This window comes from Elephas maximus, chromosome 12 (genome assembly GCF_024166365.1).
Source record: "Elephas maximus indicus isolate mEleMax1 chromosome 12, mEleMax1 primary haplotype, whole genome shotgun sequence".
Taxonomy (NCBI): domain Eukaryota; kingdom Metazoa; phylum Chordata; class Mammalia; order Proboscidea; family Elephantidae; genus Elephas; species Elephas maximus.
Window position 1 is genome coordinate 15,748,585 of NC_064830.1, and position 21,327 is coordinate 15,769,911.

Below are 21,327 nucleotides of genomic sequence, written 5' to 3' on the forward strand. Positions count from 1 at the left end.
CTTTCTCATTTTGAAATGTTTTCATCATCTCAAAAGGGAACCCTGCTCTCACTGACCACCTACACCCTGTTCTCCCCTCTTCCCAGCCTCTGGCAACCACCAGTCTACGTTCTGAGTCTCTGTATTTGCCCATTCTGGGCATTTCATATCAATTAAATTATGGAAACTTCAGCCACAATATAGCATGTGTCAGCAGTAGTTTTTGTTTTGTTTTGTTTGGTTTGGTTTAAATTGGTCATAAGAATGTCTCTTTTGCTAATCATCAAACCAAACCAAACCCATTGCCGTCAAGTCAATTGCAACTCATAACAACCCTATAGGACAGAGTAGAACTGCCCCATAGAGTTCCCGAGGAGTGCTTGGTGGATTTGAACTGCAAACCTTTTGGTTAGCAGCTGTAGCACTTTGCACTCTGCCGCCAGGTTTCCTAATCATCAGTTTTCAGTTTTCTCTTCTCAGTGTAGGCCTTTGCTCCCTCCAGCTTCTTGTGAGTATAGACTGAAGAGACTCTCTTCTGAAGTCTTGAGTGTCCCAGTACGCAGAGTGGACACTCCTGGGTTAACAGGAAGTAAGGTGCTGATGGAGACAAGTGCTGTTCTGTCCCCTACCTCCAGTTCATGCCCCACACCCAATACCAAAAAAAAAAACAAACTCAGTGGCGTCTAGTTGATTCCGACTCATAGCGACCCTATAGGACAGAGTAGAACTGCCCCATAGAGTTTCCAAGGAGCTCCTGGTGGATTTGAACTGCCGATCCTTTGGTTAGCAGCCATAGCACTTAACCACTATGCCACCAGTGTTTCCCCACACCCAATACCCACAGTTAAAAGACAATTGTTTAACAGAGGTGTCTTTTTCTCATAATAATTGGTTTACCAGTTGAACTCCACATGATGTAAAAGCAAAAACAAATTCAAAAAACCCACATTGGGACTCCGGAGTCCTGGATTCTAACATGTTCTACCATTAATCAATTACCCATGTGATGCCAAACTAGTCATCTGGCTTCTGTAGACATTGGCTTCCTTTTCTTTATATGAAGGCGTTAGATTCCTTCCAGTTCTAAAATCCTGCACATCTGACCTTTTGAAATATTTATCCATTTGCTAATGCCTGTGAAATGTCTTCTTTATGAAATACTAATTAAGGAAGTCATATTCAGTCAGAAATCCCACTGTGATCAAATACTTGCTCAAACAAGTGGTCTGCCTGGCTAAGATGAGGGCTGCTACCTGAGGAGCTAATGCCTGGAACTTTGATAAGCAGCCACTCAAACTTTGCTAAATATCAAACCCCCAACCCATTGCCGTAGAGTCAATTTCAACTCATAGTGACCCTATAGGACAGAGTAGAACTGCCCCCATAGGGTTTCCAAGGAGTGGCTGGTGGATTAGAACTATCCGGCCTTTCAGTTAGCAGCCAAATTGCTAAATGTAGAAAAAAAAAACAAAACTCCCCAGGAGAAGAGCTTCCAGAAATAGACAGGCTAAGCCTCAGTATGACAACCACATTCACAGTCTTGTTCCTTGGAGTCTCCACTTCTGGTCCTCCTGCTGAGGGATTAAGTTAAAGGAGCAGTTCAATAGGAACTCAGACCCAGAAGAACTTTCTTTTTTCAAAGAAAACTCCACTAAAGCAGCAGGCACCTGACTCCACGGCCAGCTCGGAGTCCCACTCTACTACGGACACAGAATCTGCAGACTTTCTGCTCACCTGACTTCCAAGGTTGTATCTATCTGAGCTTCTGCAACACTTCCTCCAATGCCTGAGCGTTCAGCTTGACTGAGTCTAACAGCAACACAATGGCGACCACCAATAAGACCTCCTGCCGAAGGATGGAATTTGAGTTCTCTGTCTTGCTTTAGATTTATTTTTCTCTTTGAGGTGTTAATACCCATTGCTATCGAGTCGATTCTAACTCATAGTGACCCTACTGGACAGAGTAGAACTGTCCCATAGGTTTCCAAGGAGTGGCTGATGGATTCGAACTGCTGAACTTTTGGTTAGCAGCCAAAAGGTTAACCACTGTGCCACCAGGGCTCCTAGACCTACATTCCTGGATTAAATTAGAACTTCCTGAGTGTTTATACTTTTCACAGAGAGGAGTGAACCCAGGAGAAAGAAGAAAAGCAGGATCTCAGTTTGCAGATTATGGACTGAGTCTTTTAATTTGGAAGTTAAAAAAAAAGTTACCTGACTTTGTACCAGGTTGGCACCCAAACCAGTGAATTGGAATCTATGAAAGCTACATGAAACTTGTATTCTGTTAGATGAGTTCAGCTGTTTTTATCTTATCCTTACATTGTTTCTCAATTTCAAATGTAAAGTGCCCATTATTCTCACATTTAAAAAAGATATCTGGGGTATGTAAGCCCTATATTATTATCAGTTTCTGAGCCTTGGACAGAATTTTCCAGGCTCTCCCATTTGTTATTGTTAGGTGCCACCAAGAGGGTTCTGGCTTATAGTGACCCTATGTACAACAGAACGAAACACTGCCCAGTCCTACGTTATCCTCAGGATCATTGTTATGTTTGAGTCCATCGTTGTAGCCGCTGTATCAGTCTGTCTCTTTTTCACTGACCCTCTGCTTTTCCAAACATGATGTCCTTCTCCAAGGACTGATCCCTCATGATAACATGTCCAAATACCTGAGACAAAGTCTCGCCATCCTCGCTTCTAAGGAGCTTTCTGGTTGTACCTCTTCCAAGACAGATTTGTCCATTTTTCTGGCAGTCCACTGTATATTTAATATTCTTTGCCAACGCCATAATTAGAAGGCATCAATTCTCCTTTACATGGGATAAATTCACGGGCTTTTTTCTTCCTTTGTTATATACTCACATTAGAAACACTCCACAGAAACAATCCCAAGACTGAAATAAAATTTTAACAATAAAAAAAAAAATTAACAATACGAAAAAAATAAGTAAAGGAAGAAAAAATTAATGCCAGGAAAACGCTACTTATTAAATGTAGGGCTAAATGAAAGTGTTTTTCCGAAGTCTGCATTTTGAACATAAACAGATTTTCAACACACTCCCCTCTGAGATTCTTTCAGGATATGAACACATTCTCTTGAACGTTAAAGTTTATTCTTTGAAAAATTAGCCCAAAGGATAGAAGATTAAGCCTCGAAAGGACACTTTAAGATGCTTTCTGCTTAGGCATGAGGTTTTATTCTTAAGAGGTTGAGAAAGATAAAAGATAGTGCAGGTAAGTTTGCCTTAAACCCCGAAAGATCATTGCTGAATTCAATTATTAGTTTTCTTAAAGAGTCTATGTTCATATTTGAGATGAGTTTAGAATGAAAAATAATAATAATAAATCCCAAATTTAATAAGCTTTGAGGTTTCAAAACATAGCACTGTATAATTTTATTTATTTGGGTATTTGAAATTTTTGTACCTTTTCTCAAAGGAATTTAAGATGATTGAAATATAAGAATGAAGCCTTCATGCCATCTCTGTGTCAAGGAGAATATTAAATATTTATTTTAAATCCTAACTAATAGGCTCTCTTGCCACAGTTTGAAGATTAATTTAAATTGATACGCCTGCATTGAGCAGTTACTATGTACCAGGAATTGTGAGGGTTAAAAAATGACTATAATTTCGTTCCTGATATCAAGTTTCTCATAAATTCATGGATAAGAAGTAATGTACATAAGAATAAGACATGGTGAAATTGCCAATACATAGGCAATGGTTGTTGGAAACATGAGCAATGAGAAATTGAGTTTTTAGAGATATTTTGCAGGAATAATCGAGAACAGATAAAATCAGACCTTAAGAAAATAGTCCTTCAAACCACAGTTTTAATTCTACCATATATGCAGATGTAAGGTGGTGAAAAATACATGAAGGGGAAAACCACAAGACAGGCTTGGGGAAATGAGAGCACCACACCATGGAAAGAGCGTAGGGTACAAGGAGATCTTGGGAAGAAGGAAAATAACAATCCACCCTGATTTCATAGTTTTCACATCCATCAGCCCACTTGATCCTGACAATAGAAAAAACGATGGAGACCCTGAGACTTTAAATGAATTAAATGTCTTGCTGAACAAGATTCTACAATTAACAATAGGACCAAATTTAAACCAACATCCTTTCCCTGTGCTGTGTTGCAAAAATAAGTTAAGCTAGTAAGAAAGTAAGTACGTAGATAAATAGGAGACAGAGAGGGAGGAAGATAATTAAGCAATTGGAGGGTTTGTAAAGAGTAGGAGCAAGATTTTTTGTTTTCTAGACAAGAAATAAATACACAATTTGGTTTTATCTTTCTTGAACTTCCTTATAATTTAGAATTACATGAAATTATTATGAGTCAGAATCAACTGGATAGCAATGGGTTTGGTTTTAGGGTTTTTTTTTTTTGGTTATTATTTATAAGCCATAACTATTTGATGAACTGGTTAATTAATTGGCTGAGGAGGTTTGGTTCCTCCATAGGCAAGACGGCAGCCAGCTGACCTGATGTCTTGAGGCCAGAATATTCTGACAAAAAGGCAAAAATATTTGGACACTCATACCTAGAGGTATAGGGTGTGGGAGGGTGTTCCCTGACATTCCTACTCTGACTTCTGTTCAGACTATAAATCAAAGGGCTTGGGGATTTTTTTTTTTTAGCTGTGTGGTTTTGACACTGACACAGGCATGTTCACAATTTATTTCAGTTGAACTTCTCAATTTATCACAAAATCGTGTAGCCAAACGTTTAGCATCTAAGTTGCTAGTTGTTGTATTTTAACATAGAATAAAAAAGAAGTGGATGATGATTTTGCTTCATCTATTAGCCTTTCCAAATACACATAAGCTTCCAGGGGGAGATACTATCCCACTCTTCTTCTCTACCAGTCAGGGCATCAGAATCATCAGCAGGACTTAATAAAAAACGTTTCTCGGTCCCTCCTGCCGCCAATCTCGATTGTGGAGGTCTACAATCAAAACTTTTAAAGCACCTCAGATGATTCTGATGACGAGCAAAGCTTGGGGAATACCAAATTAGAGTACCCTAACCACAAAAACAAGGCACCCCGGTGACGAAACAGTTATGCACTTGGCTGTTAATCAAAAATTTGGTGGATCAAACCCACTCAGTGGCCCCATGGAGAAAGATTGGTGATTTGCTCCTATAAAAATTACAGCCTAGGAAACCCTAGGGGACAGTTCTACTGTGTCACGTGGTGTTGCTATTAGTCATAATTGACTCTATGGCACCCAAAAACCATACGAACAAATGTATATAAATGCATTAGCAATAATTACATTAAGGGTAATTAATATAAGCATTACGTGAAACCAAACCTACTGCCCTTGAATCGATTCAGACTCATAGCAACCCTATAGGACAGAGAAGAACTGTTCCACAGGTTTCCCAGGCTGTAAATCTTTTTGGGAGCAGACTGTCACACCTTTCTCCCTCTGAACAGCTGGTAGTAGGTTGAATCCCTGACCTTTCAGTTAGCTGTCGAGCACTTTAACCACTTTGCCACCAAGGCATTCAATAAAGGGATAAAATTTGTATTATTCTAAAAGAAGCCCTGGTGGCACAGTGGTTAAAGCGATCAACTGCTAACTGAAAGGTCGGCAGTTGGAAACCGCCGTGGCCTTGCGGGAGAAAGATGTGGCAGTCTGGCTCTGCAGATATTTACAGCCTTGGAAATCCTATGGGTCACTGTGTGTCAGAATCGACTCGACAGCAGTGGGTTTGGGCAGGTATTATTCTAAAGTGTACATTTTTGAGGGCAAAATGGGATAGATGAGACATCCGCCTCCCAAGCTAAAGGTAAGAGAAATCTGAACTTTAGAGAGTTTAGCATACAACCTTCCTACTTCAAGTGTGGTCCTTAGACAGGAAGCACTGGCACCAACTGAGAGTTTGTCAGAAATACAGAGCCGCCCAGACCTACTGAATCAGAATCTGCATTTTAACAAAATCTCTGGATGATTCAAATGGGTATGGAATTTTTAGAAGCCTCAGAGCAGTGGTTCTCCACTCGGGTTGCATGCTAACATCACCTGAGACATTTTCTGAAATGCCAGTTCCAGGTCCCATTCCAGAGCAATTAAATCAGACTTGAGGTGGAGCCCAAGCATCTGTGTTTGGGAACTAGTAGCTATTTTCTCCTATAATCATCATATTTGTACTAAAGAGACAACTTTTCTCCTACTTTGTGTTGGCAAGCCAGTGAGTACCTCCTTCCACAGGTTTGAAAATGGAGTTAAAAGCTCCCTTCTGAGAGCCACACACAGGGATGAATGTTGCAGTGGCTCTGGCAGAGGACAGATTGATGAATCTGACACCCTGTCTAAACATTGGCCAGCTCCTTCATTTCCTCTGGTGCCTGGTGAGATCAGACAGTGGCTTTGTCAGTGATTCAGGCATGACAGATCATCCCCGATGAGGCTGCAGCACCTTCCGTGATTAGTGCCTTTCACCGTGTTCACTAATTCTGAGCCTGTCTCTTTCATTTCACTAGGGGATACGATATTGTTTCATGATATATTTTTCCGATGAGAGAAGAAAGCTAATACTTACATATCATGTCTCTAGTCTTAGACCATTTTTTTTTTTAATTTGGGGGGACAGGAATTTTTTTAGATGTTACGGTATGAGTATAGCCTTAAAAATAAAAATCATATAATTTTATTCAGTCTTGAGTCTTATAAAATTTAAGGTCGGATGATGTGTTCAACCTCGCAAAACAGAATGTTCAATGTGTCAGTTCTGATTTCTTTGATGGAGAAGAGGTCATAAGAGAAGGTTAGTTTAGATGGCGCAGAATCACTGGATAACTCCAAGACAATGACCTTCCTACTTTTCTATTGTTAAGCTCCCATTTAAAAAGTGCTAATTCAGAGAAAAAGGCTTACTTTTCTTCTAAAGTTTTTTTTTTTTTTTTTGGTGGAATTAGCTGCTGGCTTGGTCATACTCCTCCCCATATTAGATAATAAACAGCCCAAGAGGCGTTCAGAATTGCCATCTCGTTATAAAGTGTCCTAGCCTTACACTCATCAAGTGAGCTACAATTACCAGAGTTTATTTGTGTGTATCATCATATTTGAACTTTGTGATATCTTCTGAGTTAGGATTTCATTTTAATTTACAATTAAGGAAAAAAAATAATTTTAATATCTCATGTACATATTCATTCTCTTGAATTTCTGCTCTCGGGTCATTGAAGATTCAAAGTTGTCCATTGAATTCTAAAAGTCACTGGGAGCATCTACTGTTTATGTGTCACAATGATTAGGCAAAGCACAGCCAAAACTCATATGCATTCATTACTCAGTGAGCTTACAGTTTACTTGGTAAGGGGAAAAAAAATAGTAAATGGAAAAGTGAAACAAGCTGAATTGCAACACTAAAAAAAAAAAAAAAATCCTGTTGCCATGGAGTCAATTCTGACTCCTGGCTGCCCCATTTGTGTTACAGTACAACTGTGCCTCATAGGGTTTTTAATGGCTGATTTTTTTGAAGCAGAGCACCAGGCCTCTCCTCTAAGGTGCTCTTGGGTGGACTTGAACATAGCCTTTCAGTTATCAGCCAAAAGTGTTAACTGTTTATACCACCTAGGGACTCTGAATGGTAACATAGGCAGTGGGTAATTCAGACAATGAAAGTTGTGGAATGTGAAGTGATAGAAAAAGGAAAAAGATCTCTGAACAGTGAGACAGAAGATAGGATTAAAAGTTAAACTTTACTACTAAACACTTGGATGAACTCTTGGGAGTCTTGTTCCCTTCCCAGGTCTCACGGTATTCCAATGAAACACAAGGGACTTGCAGAAATCATCACCAAAGTCCTTTCTGGTTTTAAAACTTACTGCTTGGGGTGAGTAAGCTTTGTGCAATATGTGTGGCCTGAGCTGGTCATGGGTAGATGAGAAAAATTTGGATACTAAAATGATCCCAGGAGGAGAAGAGGCTTGAGAAGCATGTGGTAATTTCTATTCTGAGATCCTCAGTGTAATACTTCTCTGAGTTGCAAAAGCCCTCTCCAGCTAATGCAGCCTGAAGTCGATTAACTGCGGATAGTAATTCTGAGTGCTCTTGGTTCAAAGAGCACTTACATTCCGCATAAATTCCCTCATTACCGTTTTCTTGGTATTATAGTACTTAACACATGATATCCTAGTTATCTGTGAGCATGTATGAATTCAGAACTAAATTTTCAGGACAGAGACTATTTTGGCTGTTTTTATTTTTCTGTTGTTAAATTCATCTTTGCAATCCTCTCTGGACCTAGTCCAGGGACAGAGCAAAATACAACAACCTGAGTAGTAACACACACACACAGTTGCTAAAGAATCAACTCTGACTCATGGCAACCCCTCTGTGTCAGAGAAGAACTGTGCTCCACCGGGTTTCAATGGCTGAGTTTTCGGAAGTAGATTGCCTAGTAAGTGCTTTGTAAATGCATGCTGAGTCTGAATCAGTTGCTAAACAGAATAAGAGAAAAACAAGGTGCAGACTAACGCCCCGGCCTGAACCTCCATGATCTTCTGCCAACTGGGCTGCCTTGCTCACATTTTTCTTTCCTCAACCTCATGACTAGAAGCTGGAGAGGAGGAGTCCAAGCAGCAGTTAGACAAGGAGAGAGTGGGTTGTTCTTTTAGACCAGGGAGCACAAAATACTAGCTCAAAGGGCAAGCCCAGACCAGGGCAGTATTGGGTTTGGTCACACAGAGCAGTGCTGTGCAGTTCACCACAAGTCTCACCCAACCCTATCATAATCCCTCTCCATCACACTGATTTAAATTTCTGGCCCTGCTCCTGAAGTCATTTGGGTTTGTAACATTGGCCCTAGAAAGCAATCAGAACCAAGATAAGACATAACAATTGTCTGCTAACTCTTTGAACTGACAAACAATTTAGTTATTTTAGGGCTCTTAAAATATATTTAGGAGCCCTGGTGGTGCAGTGGTTAAGCACTTGGCTATTAACCTAACAATCAGGAGTTCAAACCCACCAGACACTTCACAGAGGAAAGATGTGGAAGTCTGCTTCCATAAAGATAACAACTTTGGAAACCATATGGGGCAGTTCTACTCTGTCCAATCAGGCCACCATGAGCCTGAATCAACTCGATGACAATGGGTGCAAAAATATATTTAAGCAAACGTGATATAGCGCTAAGTGGTTTCTCAGGGGGTCTCACCATATGTAACTGCCAAGATATGAAAGTTTAGTGATCAGAGTTTAAGAAATGGTTCCAAGCATCTACATGGAGTGCCAGAGGACATTGGTTCTTTCTTATGTGTTCTTTGATTTTAAGCCTTCTTTTTTAATCTTGGGGTTAAAAAAAAAAATGTTTAACATAAGCTTTTGTGAAGATGAGAATTAATCTTCTCCACATTGCATAATGCAAACACTCCTTTCATATCTTCTTTGTAAAAATCTACCATTTGCATTGTGACTTTAGGAAACTTTCTGAACCTCTTGGAGTCTTGGCTTCTTCATCTGTAAAGTAAGGATCATAAGACCTGCCTTTTTAAGGAGAAGGGTTGGTTCAGTGGTAGAATTCTTGCCTTTCATGCTGGAGATTCAGGTTTGATTCCCCGCCAAGGCAGCTCGTGCGCAGCCACCATCCACCTGTCGGTGGAGGCTTGCACGTTGCTGTGATGCTGAACAGGTTTCACTGGAACTTTCACACTAAGACTGACCAGGAAGAAAAGCCTGGTAACATACTTCCAAAAATTAGTTGGTGAAAACCCTATGGATCCCAGCTGTCCCATCTGCAAAAAATCATGGGGATGGCCCAGGACTGGGCAATGTTTGTTTCCATTGTGCATGGGGCCACCAGGTGTCAGGGGCTGGCTCAATGGCAGCTAATGACATAGGACTGTTTTAAGAATTGAAAGCCTAATACTTACTGCTTGTTATGTTCCAGGCCTTACTGTATGTGTTATACATGTATTAACTCATTTAACTTCACAATAACCCTACGAAGTATGTACTACTCTTATTACCCTATTTTATACACGTGGAGAGTCAAGTACAGAGACCTACGTAAAAAGATTATATGTTGTAAGCAACAGAGCCAAGGTTCAAATTGAGGTTGCCTGAGTCCAAACCCCGCACTCTCAACCACTCCCCTGCCTTCTTAGTAAGAATCATGCGTGGCAATTATTAAGTTTTCAACAATCGTTTGTGGTCCCTTCTCTCCAACCTTTGCCTGACATTTTCATCTGGTATTTCAAGAAAAAATCTGATGCAATTCTAGAATGATGAAAAAAAAATACCCTACGAGCACCCAAATACGATTTTCTTCAAAAGCATTGCAGAATCTATTCTTAATTCGACTTCCACTGTTGGGCCCAGCTACAATGACTTCTCTACCTTTCCACTGAAGATCAGAATTTCCTTAATTATATTGCCAATCAAGCAAACTGGTGTTTTAGTTTCGTAAGTCAAGACATTCATTTATTTTCTTAGGAAAAAAAAAAGCCTCATTTATTCCGTATGTTTGAATATTGAAATATTCTGATAATATAACTTTGTAAATAATAAAAACTTTCTTCTTCTATGCCAGAACTTCTTTTTAAAATTAGAACATTTCCTCTTATTTTTTGTCACGTGTATTATGTATGTCCCTTCCATAAATTAGAATACCAACACTAATACTTTAACCATTTCTTGATAGACTGAACTAATGATGTATGTTGAACTATATAATAACACAGCATTGCCCTAAGCCTACTAAGGTGTGTACAACATTTTTCCATAGATGAACACCCACCTTTTCAGCCTTCTTGTAGTTAGCTCTGCAGAGTGTGCTGGTTATAACAGAAGACAGTTATAACAGAAGAAGAAGGAGAGTGATATTATAACAGAAATAGCGCAAGGGGGTGGCTTTAAAAAACAGGAATCTATTTTCTCACAGCTTAGAAGGCTGTAAGTTCGAATTCAGGGCGGCTCTAGGATTTTTTTTTTTTTTTTTTCTAGGGGAAGGCTCTCTCTGTCTGCTCTCGGGAAAAGTCATTATCTCTTTTCAGCTCCATTCCTCAGTTCCTTAAAGATTCATGTGCCTTGAATCTTTCTGTTTGTACTTCCTTCTCTGCCTAATCTGTTCTTTTCATATCTCAAAGGTGATTGGCTTAGGCAAACCCTACATGGATATGGTCTCATTAACATGACAAAGAAAGTCTATTCCCAAATGGGATTCTATCCACTGATACAGGGGTTTAGGATTTACAACACAATTTTTGAGGAATGCAATTCAATCCATAATAAGAGAGTTTGTGTCTATAAGCTATTGATTCTTGATTTCCTAACACTCTTGCTTCTAATAAACTTCCACACCCATGTCTTTTTTTGGTAACTGTACTGAGAAAGCTGCCATCCATGAAGTTATCACTAGCTAATTTCTTTTTTTCCCAAAATATTGAAGTTGTCAAGGATTTTATTTTACTTGGGTCAACTAACAATGCACACGGAAGCAGCAGTCAAGAAATCAAAAATGACATGTTGCATTGGGAAAATCTGCTGCAAAAGACCTTTGTAAAGTGTTAAAAAGCAAAGATGTCACTTTGAGGACTAAGGTGCACTTGGCCGAAGCCATGGTAGTTTCAGTGACCTCATATGCATGTGAAAGTTGGACAATGAATGAAGAAGACCAAAGAAGAACAGGTGAATCCGAAATATGGTGTCGGTGAAGAATATGGACTATACCACAGACTGCCAGAAAAACGAACAAATCTGTCTTAGAAGAAGTACAGTCAAAATGCTCCTTAGAAGCAAGGATGGAGAAACTTTGTCTCATGCATTTTGGACATGTTATCAAATGGGACCAGTCCCTGGAGAAGGACCTCATGCTTGGTAAAGTAGTGGATCAGCGAAAAAGAAGAAGACCCTCAGTGAGAGGGACTGACAGAGTGGCTGCAGCAATGAGCTCAAACATAGTAAAGGATGGCACAGGACCAGGCAGTGTTTCATTCTGTTGGTCACTATGAGTCAAAACTGACTCGACAGCACCTGACAACAACATACGGAGAACACTAATGAACAGGTTAGTCTGAATTCAATGTTTAACGTGAGAATAAATAGGTAAAGAATATTAACCTAATGGGTTCTTTTATAGGTTCGGCGCATAAGCTTTAGTGCGTAGTTTCAGATAGCTCATAATCTCAGAAGGAAATGTGGCTTGCTTCAAGATTCTTCCCAGTGTTCTAGACAGTTAAGACTGCCAGATGAATGACTGCTAGATAAAAGAGGATTCACTGTTTGTCTTTGACTATTAATGTACTCAGAAGTGGATAATTGTTTTGTAGCAGCTCCATTTACTTGTCTATACAGGCTAAATTCTCTATTGTAATTATCCTTCAAAACAAGTGCCTAAATCTGGATGACTGGTTTAGACAAGTGACATTGATGGGGTATAATTCTCCTTCCTCTGATGCATCTGTCAGTGACAATCATCTTTCTGGGAATGATGGCTGATTTGAACAGTGGACTCCAAAACCACTCCCAAGCTGCAAGTGGTTCAGATCCTTTAATGAAAAGCTCACAGGTTTAGGAAGCTCTTTACATGGAAAGAGAACAAACTCAGTATAGAAAATGAGCTCAAAAGTCATAGGCTTACCAAGTGATTGTAGTGAGTTATAATGAAAAGTCACCGGAGTCAAAACGCCTATTGACACCACTAAAGTGGCCAGACAACAAACATCAAACTGAGGTGCTCATTACCATGTTAAAAATGAATTCAGTTAAAAAGATGTTATCACACTAAAAAGATTAGAGAGGACTCAGTGAGTTCCTGAAAGCATGCAAGACACGTTTATGACAGGAGGATGCGTCAAGGAGCCCTTGGTATACAGCCAGTATCGCTGTTCAGGCAACTGAATCCTTACATATTTTTAATATTAGACTGAATTTTCATCATCAAGTATTCATAAATGAATCTTAGAATATTGAAGCTTAAAACCAAACAAACAAACCTGTTGCCATCGAGTCATAGAGTTTCCAAGGGGCACCTGATGGATTTGAACCATCAACCTTTTGGTTAGCAGCTGTAGCACTTAACCACTACACCACCAGGCCTTCCATTGAAGATTAGGTGAGGAATATCTTCCCTCTTAATATTTTTAGAGTCAGTGAGAATTTGCTTCGTGGAATTATTGTTAGAATATGTAATTTTTTTTTTCTTATAATTGTATTCACATCTGCATTCATCCCATGCTGCCTGGTTACCTTCTCTGTCCTCCAAGAAGGTAACAGATTTGATCCTTTTCTTTTTTTTCCTGGCAATGACATTTTAATGTTCAGGCTATTTGTCATCTCCTGGAATTTCTCCGTTCACTCCACTCATTTTTCTTTTCCGCTCTGCAAAGAGGGATGACCAGAATCTTAAAAGAGGTCAAAGATAGAATAGATTCTGAATTAGTGGTCTTATTTCAAGTAGGAGGAAGTCCTTGAAAAGGGTAGGTCAACTAGCATATATACTTCATAATATTATGCCTAAAACAGATGTCTGGAAATCCAACGGTCTGTGCTGTCATAGACAGGTGTGATATATTGCTCAATGATCAAGATTTCAGAGAAAAACAAATTCTGTATCTTACGTACTTGGGATGCTTCATGAAAAGGCAGACGACTATAAAGCTGTTTCTGTAACCAGAAGACCATGCTCCTTGGAGAGGGGCCTGTGTGTTTCTCGGTGTAAAATCAAAGTTGGTTGATGCGCTGATGAGGTAGGGATTTTAATTATAACATTTAGAAACAGAATTTATTTGTCCATGTTTTCATTTACTCAGCACTCATGGAATATCTAATATGTACCAAGCCTGTGTTAGACACTGATGAATCATGAAGTTATTTCTCCACCTGCCAAGAATGTGCAATCTAAATAGGAGAAACATGGACTATTTTGTCCACCTAGTGCCATAGTGGAAACCCAGGTGACGGAGTGGTTAAGTGTTCGGCTGCTAACCAAAAGGTTGGCAGTTCAAATCTACCAGGTGCTCCTTGAAAACCCTATGGGGCAGTTCTACTCTGTCCTATCGAGTCACTAGGAGTTGGAATTGACTCAACAGCAGTGGGTTTGGAGTTTTGAGTGCCATAGCACAAAAATGTACGCGTGTTATAAAATCATAGAAGAGGAAGCCACTAACTCTGCCTTGTGAGGGTCTAGAAAAGGGTTTACCTACTAAGTGGTCAAGTGTGACCAGGTGATCATCAGACTGAAAGGATGGCAGGGATTTACTGGACAAAACTAACGGGACATCTAAACAGAAAAGTAGGCAGCAATCGGATTGTGGAGAACACAAGCTTACCACATTATAATCTGTGACACTTACCCTGTCATGATGGAGAGCTGTGGAATGTTTTAAAACAGAAGAAAGAGACACTCGGGTTTCAATTGTAAAGATCAGTCTGGCAGCGAAATAAGGAATGGATTGGAGAAGGACTGGTTAGGAGACAAGGAGTCCTTAATCATAATCGATGATGAAGAGGTGTGATTAAGACATTTGCTATGAAAAAGGAGGCAGAAATTTCTAAATGAAAAGTAGCATAGCTGATGACTACTCAGATGTAGAAGAAAATGGAAAGAAGAATATCTAGGATGTCTGATCAACTTTTGTATAAATGTTAGCATTAACTGCCATAATGAATCGAGGGAACAAAAGTAATAAATACAACTTACATTTATTAAGTGCTTACTAGTGGCAGGCTTTATATTAATACCTTTATCTGGATTATCTTATTTTACCTATACAATAACCCTATGTATGAAGGCATTATTAATATTTGCATTTTACAAATGAGAAAATCAATTGTTTAAAGAACTAAGCGACTCCCAAATCATGCATGTTTTAAATGGCAGAAATAGCAATAAAACCCATGTCTATCTCAGCCCTGCTGGTACATGAAATCATAACTATTAGGCAAACTGGATTTATCATTCATCTTATCTACCACTCTCTCTTCAATAGAACAAAAACTTCTGAAATAAAAGACCCATATCTTATGTATTTCAAATTTCCTTTAGTGTTTATTAACTGTCTAGCACATAAAAAACCAAACCCATTGCCACCCAGTCGACTCTGACTCATAGCGACCCTACAGGACAGAGGAGAACTGCCCCATAGGCTTTCCAAGGAGTGGCTGGTGGATTCAAGCTGCCAACCTTTTGGTTAGCGGCCGTAGCTCTTAACCACTAGGCCACCGGGGATCCGTCTAGCATGTGATAGACACTAAATAAAAGCTTGTGGTTTGGGACATGATTAAGCCCCAAAGAACTGGTGACATTATTGCTACAGAATGCGATTTTATTATTTATTGATGACTGTCCCTTAAGCCTTTTATTCATTCATGCTAACTATAAAAAAAAAAAAAAAACTGTTGTCACGGAGTCAGTTCTGACTCATGGAGACCCCAGGTGACACAGAGTGTAAATGTTCCGTAGGGTTTTCTTGGCTGCAATCTTTACAGAATGAGGTTAACTAGGCCTTTCTTCTGTGGCTCCGCTGAGTGAGTTTGAACCATCAGCCTTTATGTTAAAGTCAAGTGCAAACCATTTGTACCACTCAGGAATGCCTAGGACAGCTATATATATATATATATGTATATATATATATATATAAAGGACAGCTATAACATAGTATAAAACAGGATCAGAACAATAACACCAACTGCCAAGAAAGTGCCAAGGATCTGCTAAGGAACCATGTTGGCTCTTAAGCTATTGTCTCGCAGGGCCAAACCCACCCTATATACTTGGCTTTCTGATATTGCAACTGGGCCTACAAAAATTTCATTTTTCCTTTGCCAATGGCTCTCCTGAGGCTCTGCCAATAGCGGTTAAGAGCTCAGCTGCTACCAAAAGTCTGGCAGTTTGAATCTAACAGCTGCTCTTTGGAAACCCTGTGGGGCAGTTCTACTCTATCCTACAGGGTGGCTGTGAGTCTGAACCACTCAACAGCACCTAAGAACAACACCAGAGAAAGGGAGGAAGAATAGCAGGGACTTGTTCCTTCCAGTTTTCCTACCTGTTGCTGTCAGCAGTAGCCCAACAAGGCTCTTCACCATGGCAGTGATGGCTGGCTTCAGTTTTTGTTTTTTTCAACACTTCAAGGACCACCCTCATTCCGCTGTCAACACTGGCCACTCGGCAACCCTTCTCAGAGGTCTAGGTCCCTGCTGCACACAACTTCTGCCGCACCCTTCCTTTAATTACCCCCAGTTTAGAGTCCTTAGCTGTTTCCCGCAGTTACTATCTTCATGCTGAGCGTTCTCTGTTCAACCTCAGCACTCACCTTTTGCCTTTACAGTCCTTTAATACCTGTTCAACTAATTCCTTAAATTAAAATTCTGTTAAAATAACTGGCAGCATTATGTTTTCCTGATTAGGCCTTGACTGACAGAGAATGGGAAACCCTGGTGGCATAGTGGTTAAGTGCTACGGCTGCTAACCGAGAGGCTGGCAGTTCGAATCCATCATGCGCTCCTTGGAAACTCTATCAGCCAGTTCTACTCTGTCCTTATAGGGTCGCTATGAGTCGGAATCGACTCGCCAGCAAGGGGGTTGGTTTTGGTTTTTTTGATAGAGAATGCAAGCTGTTTCTGTTTCTCCTTTATGGCCGACGGGGACTTTTAAGTCCTCTAGTAGGAAATTCGCTTAACCTGGGAGGCTGACTCTCCAGCATGATGAAATTACCACCCATTCATGAGGTAAGGTGGACGTTAGTTAACCTGTTTGAACAACTGCTCCAATAAAACTCACTGCCGTCCAGTCGATTCTGACTCATAGCGACCCTATAGGACACAGTAGAACTGCCACATAGAGTTTCCAAGGAGTGCCTGGTGGATTTGAACTGCCGACCATTTGGTTATCAGCTGTAGCACTTCACTAAGCCACCAGCGATCCCAACTGCTTCCAAAGGGGTACAAATACAAAGGAAAAAGGATACAAACATTGGGGCCATAAAGAATTGTATCTACTGCTACTTCTTCTAGAGCATTTGTTTCTGACTTAGGTTGCTGAACACTCTAGGATAATAACAACAACATCAAAAAAACTAATACACTTCCTAACTTCTTTTTTTCAAATATAGCAAACTTCTACAGTCCATTACTTTATGGACTAGCTGTTCCTCTGATTTCTAAGTGATCTAATAGAAACGATGCCTTTAAGTTATTTGTGAGTCAAGCACTCCTGCCCAAGGGAGGTTATATAAGCAGAGATATTATTGATTTTCTTAAATATAATTGCCTGCTATGATCCTCAATATGCCCTGACGAAACTCAGAAAACCTCTCTGTTCCGAATCTGCTACATCCACAGTGTTTTCTACTATCTGTTTTGTTTCATCTAATCGGTAGTTCTTACTGTTTTGGCACCACTTGACAAATGGCAAGCCTGAATAGACCTACTGTTTAAATGCCAGCAGAATCCTCTAAAAGGTTGTTAGCTTTAAAAAAGAAAATCACCCGTGATCCTACTCCATAAAATTGGGCATTTGGGTTTCTTAATCAGAACCTCTACAGGCATCATCCTAAGGGCTGTGAAAGAAAAATGAGTAGAAAAGATGGAAAGACTACTTATAGCTGATGATACTTTGTGCTCAAAGAAGAAATAAGAACATAAAATTCTGCACGTTGCTTAATTTACCGCACAATGATCAAATGAGTCAGGCAGGATAGGTCACCAAACACTTAGTCCAAGCCTCTCTCTTCTTTTTTTTTTTTTTTAAGAGGAGGAAACCAATTTGGAAAGATGAGTTGATTTGCCCTCTAATTGTTAGCAGAGTTAGGCCTAGCATCTACGTCCATAAAAGCCAAAACCAAACCCATTGCCATCGAGTCAATTCCCACTAATAGCGACCCTAGAGAGCACAGTGGAACTTCCCCACAGGATTTCCAAGGCTGTAATCTTTATGGAAGCAGACTGTCACATCTTTCTTCCACGGAGCAGCTGGTGTGTTCGAACTGCTGATCTTTGGGTTAGCAGCCCAGAGCTTTAACCACTGTGCCACCAGGGCACCTTTTCAGGCCCATAGACATCTAAAGCAATGAACCCCTACTCACTTACAGACCATCGCCAACATTAAATTTAGGTTTTGTATTAGGCCAAGGTGCAGCAATTTTGTTTTCCTGTAAAAAGGCAGTGAACAAATATTTTAGGTTTTGTAAGCCCATACCATCTTCATCACAACTACTCAACTGTGCCACTATAGCATGAAAGCGACCACACATAGATGAATGGGCATGACTGTGTTCCAGTGAGTAGTTATTTACAAAAACAAGCAGTGGGTCAAATCTGACCCATGGACCATAGTTTTCTAATCCCTGAGTTAGGCTACTGTATCAAAGATATACAAACACAAATGGCTTAAACAAATAAGTTTACTTTTCTCACATCTAAGAAGTCTCAGTAGAAAGTCCAGAACGTATAGGAAACTTGGTGGTGTCAGACCCCAGGCAGTTTTTTTTTTTTCTCTTTTTGACCACAGTCTTAACACAAAGCCCTCAAGCAGGACCTGATTACCCAAAAAGTAAGGTATGCATGGGCCCAATTGTGCCTTCCCACCAATCTGCAGTGCACAACTTCGCCTGTCCCCCACCACAGCACAGATGTGGTGGAACCCAAGTGAAATTGCTCACCACAGATTAGCAAGTCAATAGAATTAAGCCCGTGTGTACCTTGCTCAATACCAGCCGGTGCATACTGTGCTTCCTGGTTAACCCACCCAGTCCTAAGCGCTTTTTCCCAGCTATCTGCTCTGGCTCCATTTGTCAGTTCTGAAAGTCAGCCAGTGAGAATGTGAGAGAGAGGATGGGAGACATACACCCATTTCCTTTAAGTCAGTCACAACCTGTATGTGATTTCGCTGGGGTTTCAACTGAGCTCTATTTAAACGCTAATTAACAAAATATAATTGAGAATGTCATGTCTCACAAGGAACAAAAATTGCAAGCCTGCACCTTCAAAATTTCCATAGTCTGCCATTTCATCAAAATGAATGAATTCAGCCAAATTTATTTATTATTTTGGCAGTCCTTACATAATATACCAAAAACCAAACCTGTTGCTGTCGAGTCAATTGCAGCACAGTGGTTGAGAGCTTGGCAGCTAACAAAAAGGTTGACAGTTCAAATCCACCAGACGCTCCTTGGAAACCCTACTGGGCAGTTCTACTCTGTCCTATAGGGTCGCTATGAGGCAGAATCGACTTGATGGCAATGGGTTTCATACAAGGGGTAGTTTTACTAGTGTCCACCCGAATTAAAAATCTTTAAACACTTTACCTGAGAAACTTGGCTTGTTTTACAAAAACTATGTTAGTAGTGCCTGTGGGAAGACTGGGGGTGGATATTCCCAAACTTGACTTCTAACCAAACGCCAAAAGCTATTCAAGAGGGCCCTGTGAATATTCCAGCCATTGACTACCAACCCAGAGGGGACATCCATCAATCACTCAACATTTATCCTCAGGATTCACTTTACTTTGTTCAATAGTCATGTTTTCAAAATATTGGAAACTCAGCATCAACGTTGAATCGGCTTTCCCCAGGTTCTCAGTCATCAGCCCCCACCACCTCATGGAATGCCTGAGAATGCTGAAGAATAATCAGGCGGGAGATTTGTGACATTTCTCTTAGCAAGTGATTCTTTCCAGAGCACCCCGTTCAGTAAAAGCTTATTCAAAGATAATGGATTTCATGTGTACACAGATTGGTAGCAGCTGCCTTCCCAATCACATTGCTAACAATGCCATTCTAATACCTGGATTAGGCGCCATGGGAAAGCCAGTTGGCAGTCCTAAAAGATGCTACAGAGTCAGAATGCCCCCAGAGCAGAAATTTACTTCTCCCACGTATAAGAACTGAGTCAGGCTTGATACCTGGCTTTTGTTCAACCACACACTGAACAAAAAGAAAAAATACATATATATATTTTTTTTTATATATATATATATATAATGCTCTGAGTGATGAAAACCGTCTACGGTCATGACCCAGTACTGTTTGGTTGTTTCAGGCATCTCAGGGAAGTTGAATACCTCCCTATCTGCACTGTATCAAAACTTAGCTCTGAATGACGTGCCTGACATATTCCTTGTGTGTCCATCTGTTCTCCTCCAAACCCTCCCAGCAAATGACCTTGTCGTTCTTGTGTCTGCCGTTGCACTCACCTTGCCTATTGAATGAGCCTGACAAGTTAAGCCCTGCACTTTCCTGTTATATTGCTCTCTTCTGGGAAGTCTCCTGATATCTGCCGTGCCTACAGCCCCCACGGAAAGCCTTCTGACACAGAGGGTTCTTCATCATGGGATCCTGCCAGCAGAGCCATAGCTGATTAGAGCAGGGGTAGGAGCCTGACCTAGAGACAATAAATCTATGGAAAGACCAACAGCCTGTAAGATTGCCTGGTATGAGAATTTAGTCCAATAACACTGACTGATTCCAAGCATTCATTGGATCCACTTTGGGAAGCCTGAATGTGAGCCATGCTAAAAAGTTAGTGATTTATAACCAGGGCAGAAGTTGTGAGATGTCCTCTGAGAATCTGGTAAGCAGCAGTGGAAGCCCTAGGAAGTGAGCTGGTATCATAAGCATCAGTATTGCACATCTTTGTCTCCTGGAGTGGCTGGTGGGTTCGAACTCCCAGCCTTCAGGTTAGCAGCCTAGCACTTCACCACTGTGCCACCAGAGCTTCTCTGAGGAAGTAGAAGATCCTCAAAATTATCACGCTTATCCATTTTCTTTAATATCTAGAATTCCCTTAACGATTGATTGCTCTAGGCTAAGGATATTGTCAGGAAGAAAGAGTAATGAAATGGGATTCCGAAGAACTCTGTTTGAGAACTTAGATGCACTACATTATTAGCCCTATGACCCTGGGAATATGATTTAACACTGTTGAACGTGAGGTTTTTTACGTGTAAGTTGGCAGTATAAGCCTTGCTACCCCAGACCACTTATGGAGTAGAGGTAAGACTCAAACTAGCCCTACATTGCATTTGCTAAATATACCAGCCTTTTTGTTTGTTTGTTTTGTTTTGACAAAGTATCTTTCTCGAAATCTTCCCTAAAGCAGATAATGTTTTGCCAAGCACATACTGTAAGATATTAATATAATTTTCACAGGTAGACATATATGTTACAGAACTAAGGGAACATTATTTAAGCTTCGCTGTCAGCATTTCAGGAAACCCCAGTGGCATAGTCCTTAAGAGCTATGGCTGCTAACCAAAAGGTTAAGCAGTTTGAATCCACCAGCCGCTCTTTGGAAACCCAATGGGCAGGTCTACTTTGTCCTTTAGGGTCGCTATAAGTGGGAATCAACTCCACAGCAACCGGTCTGTATTTCAGGGGTGACA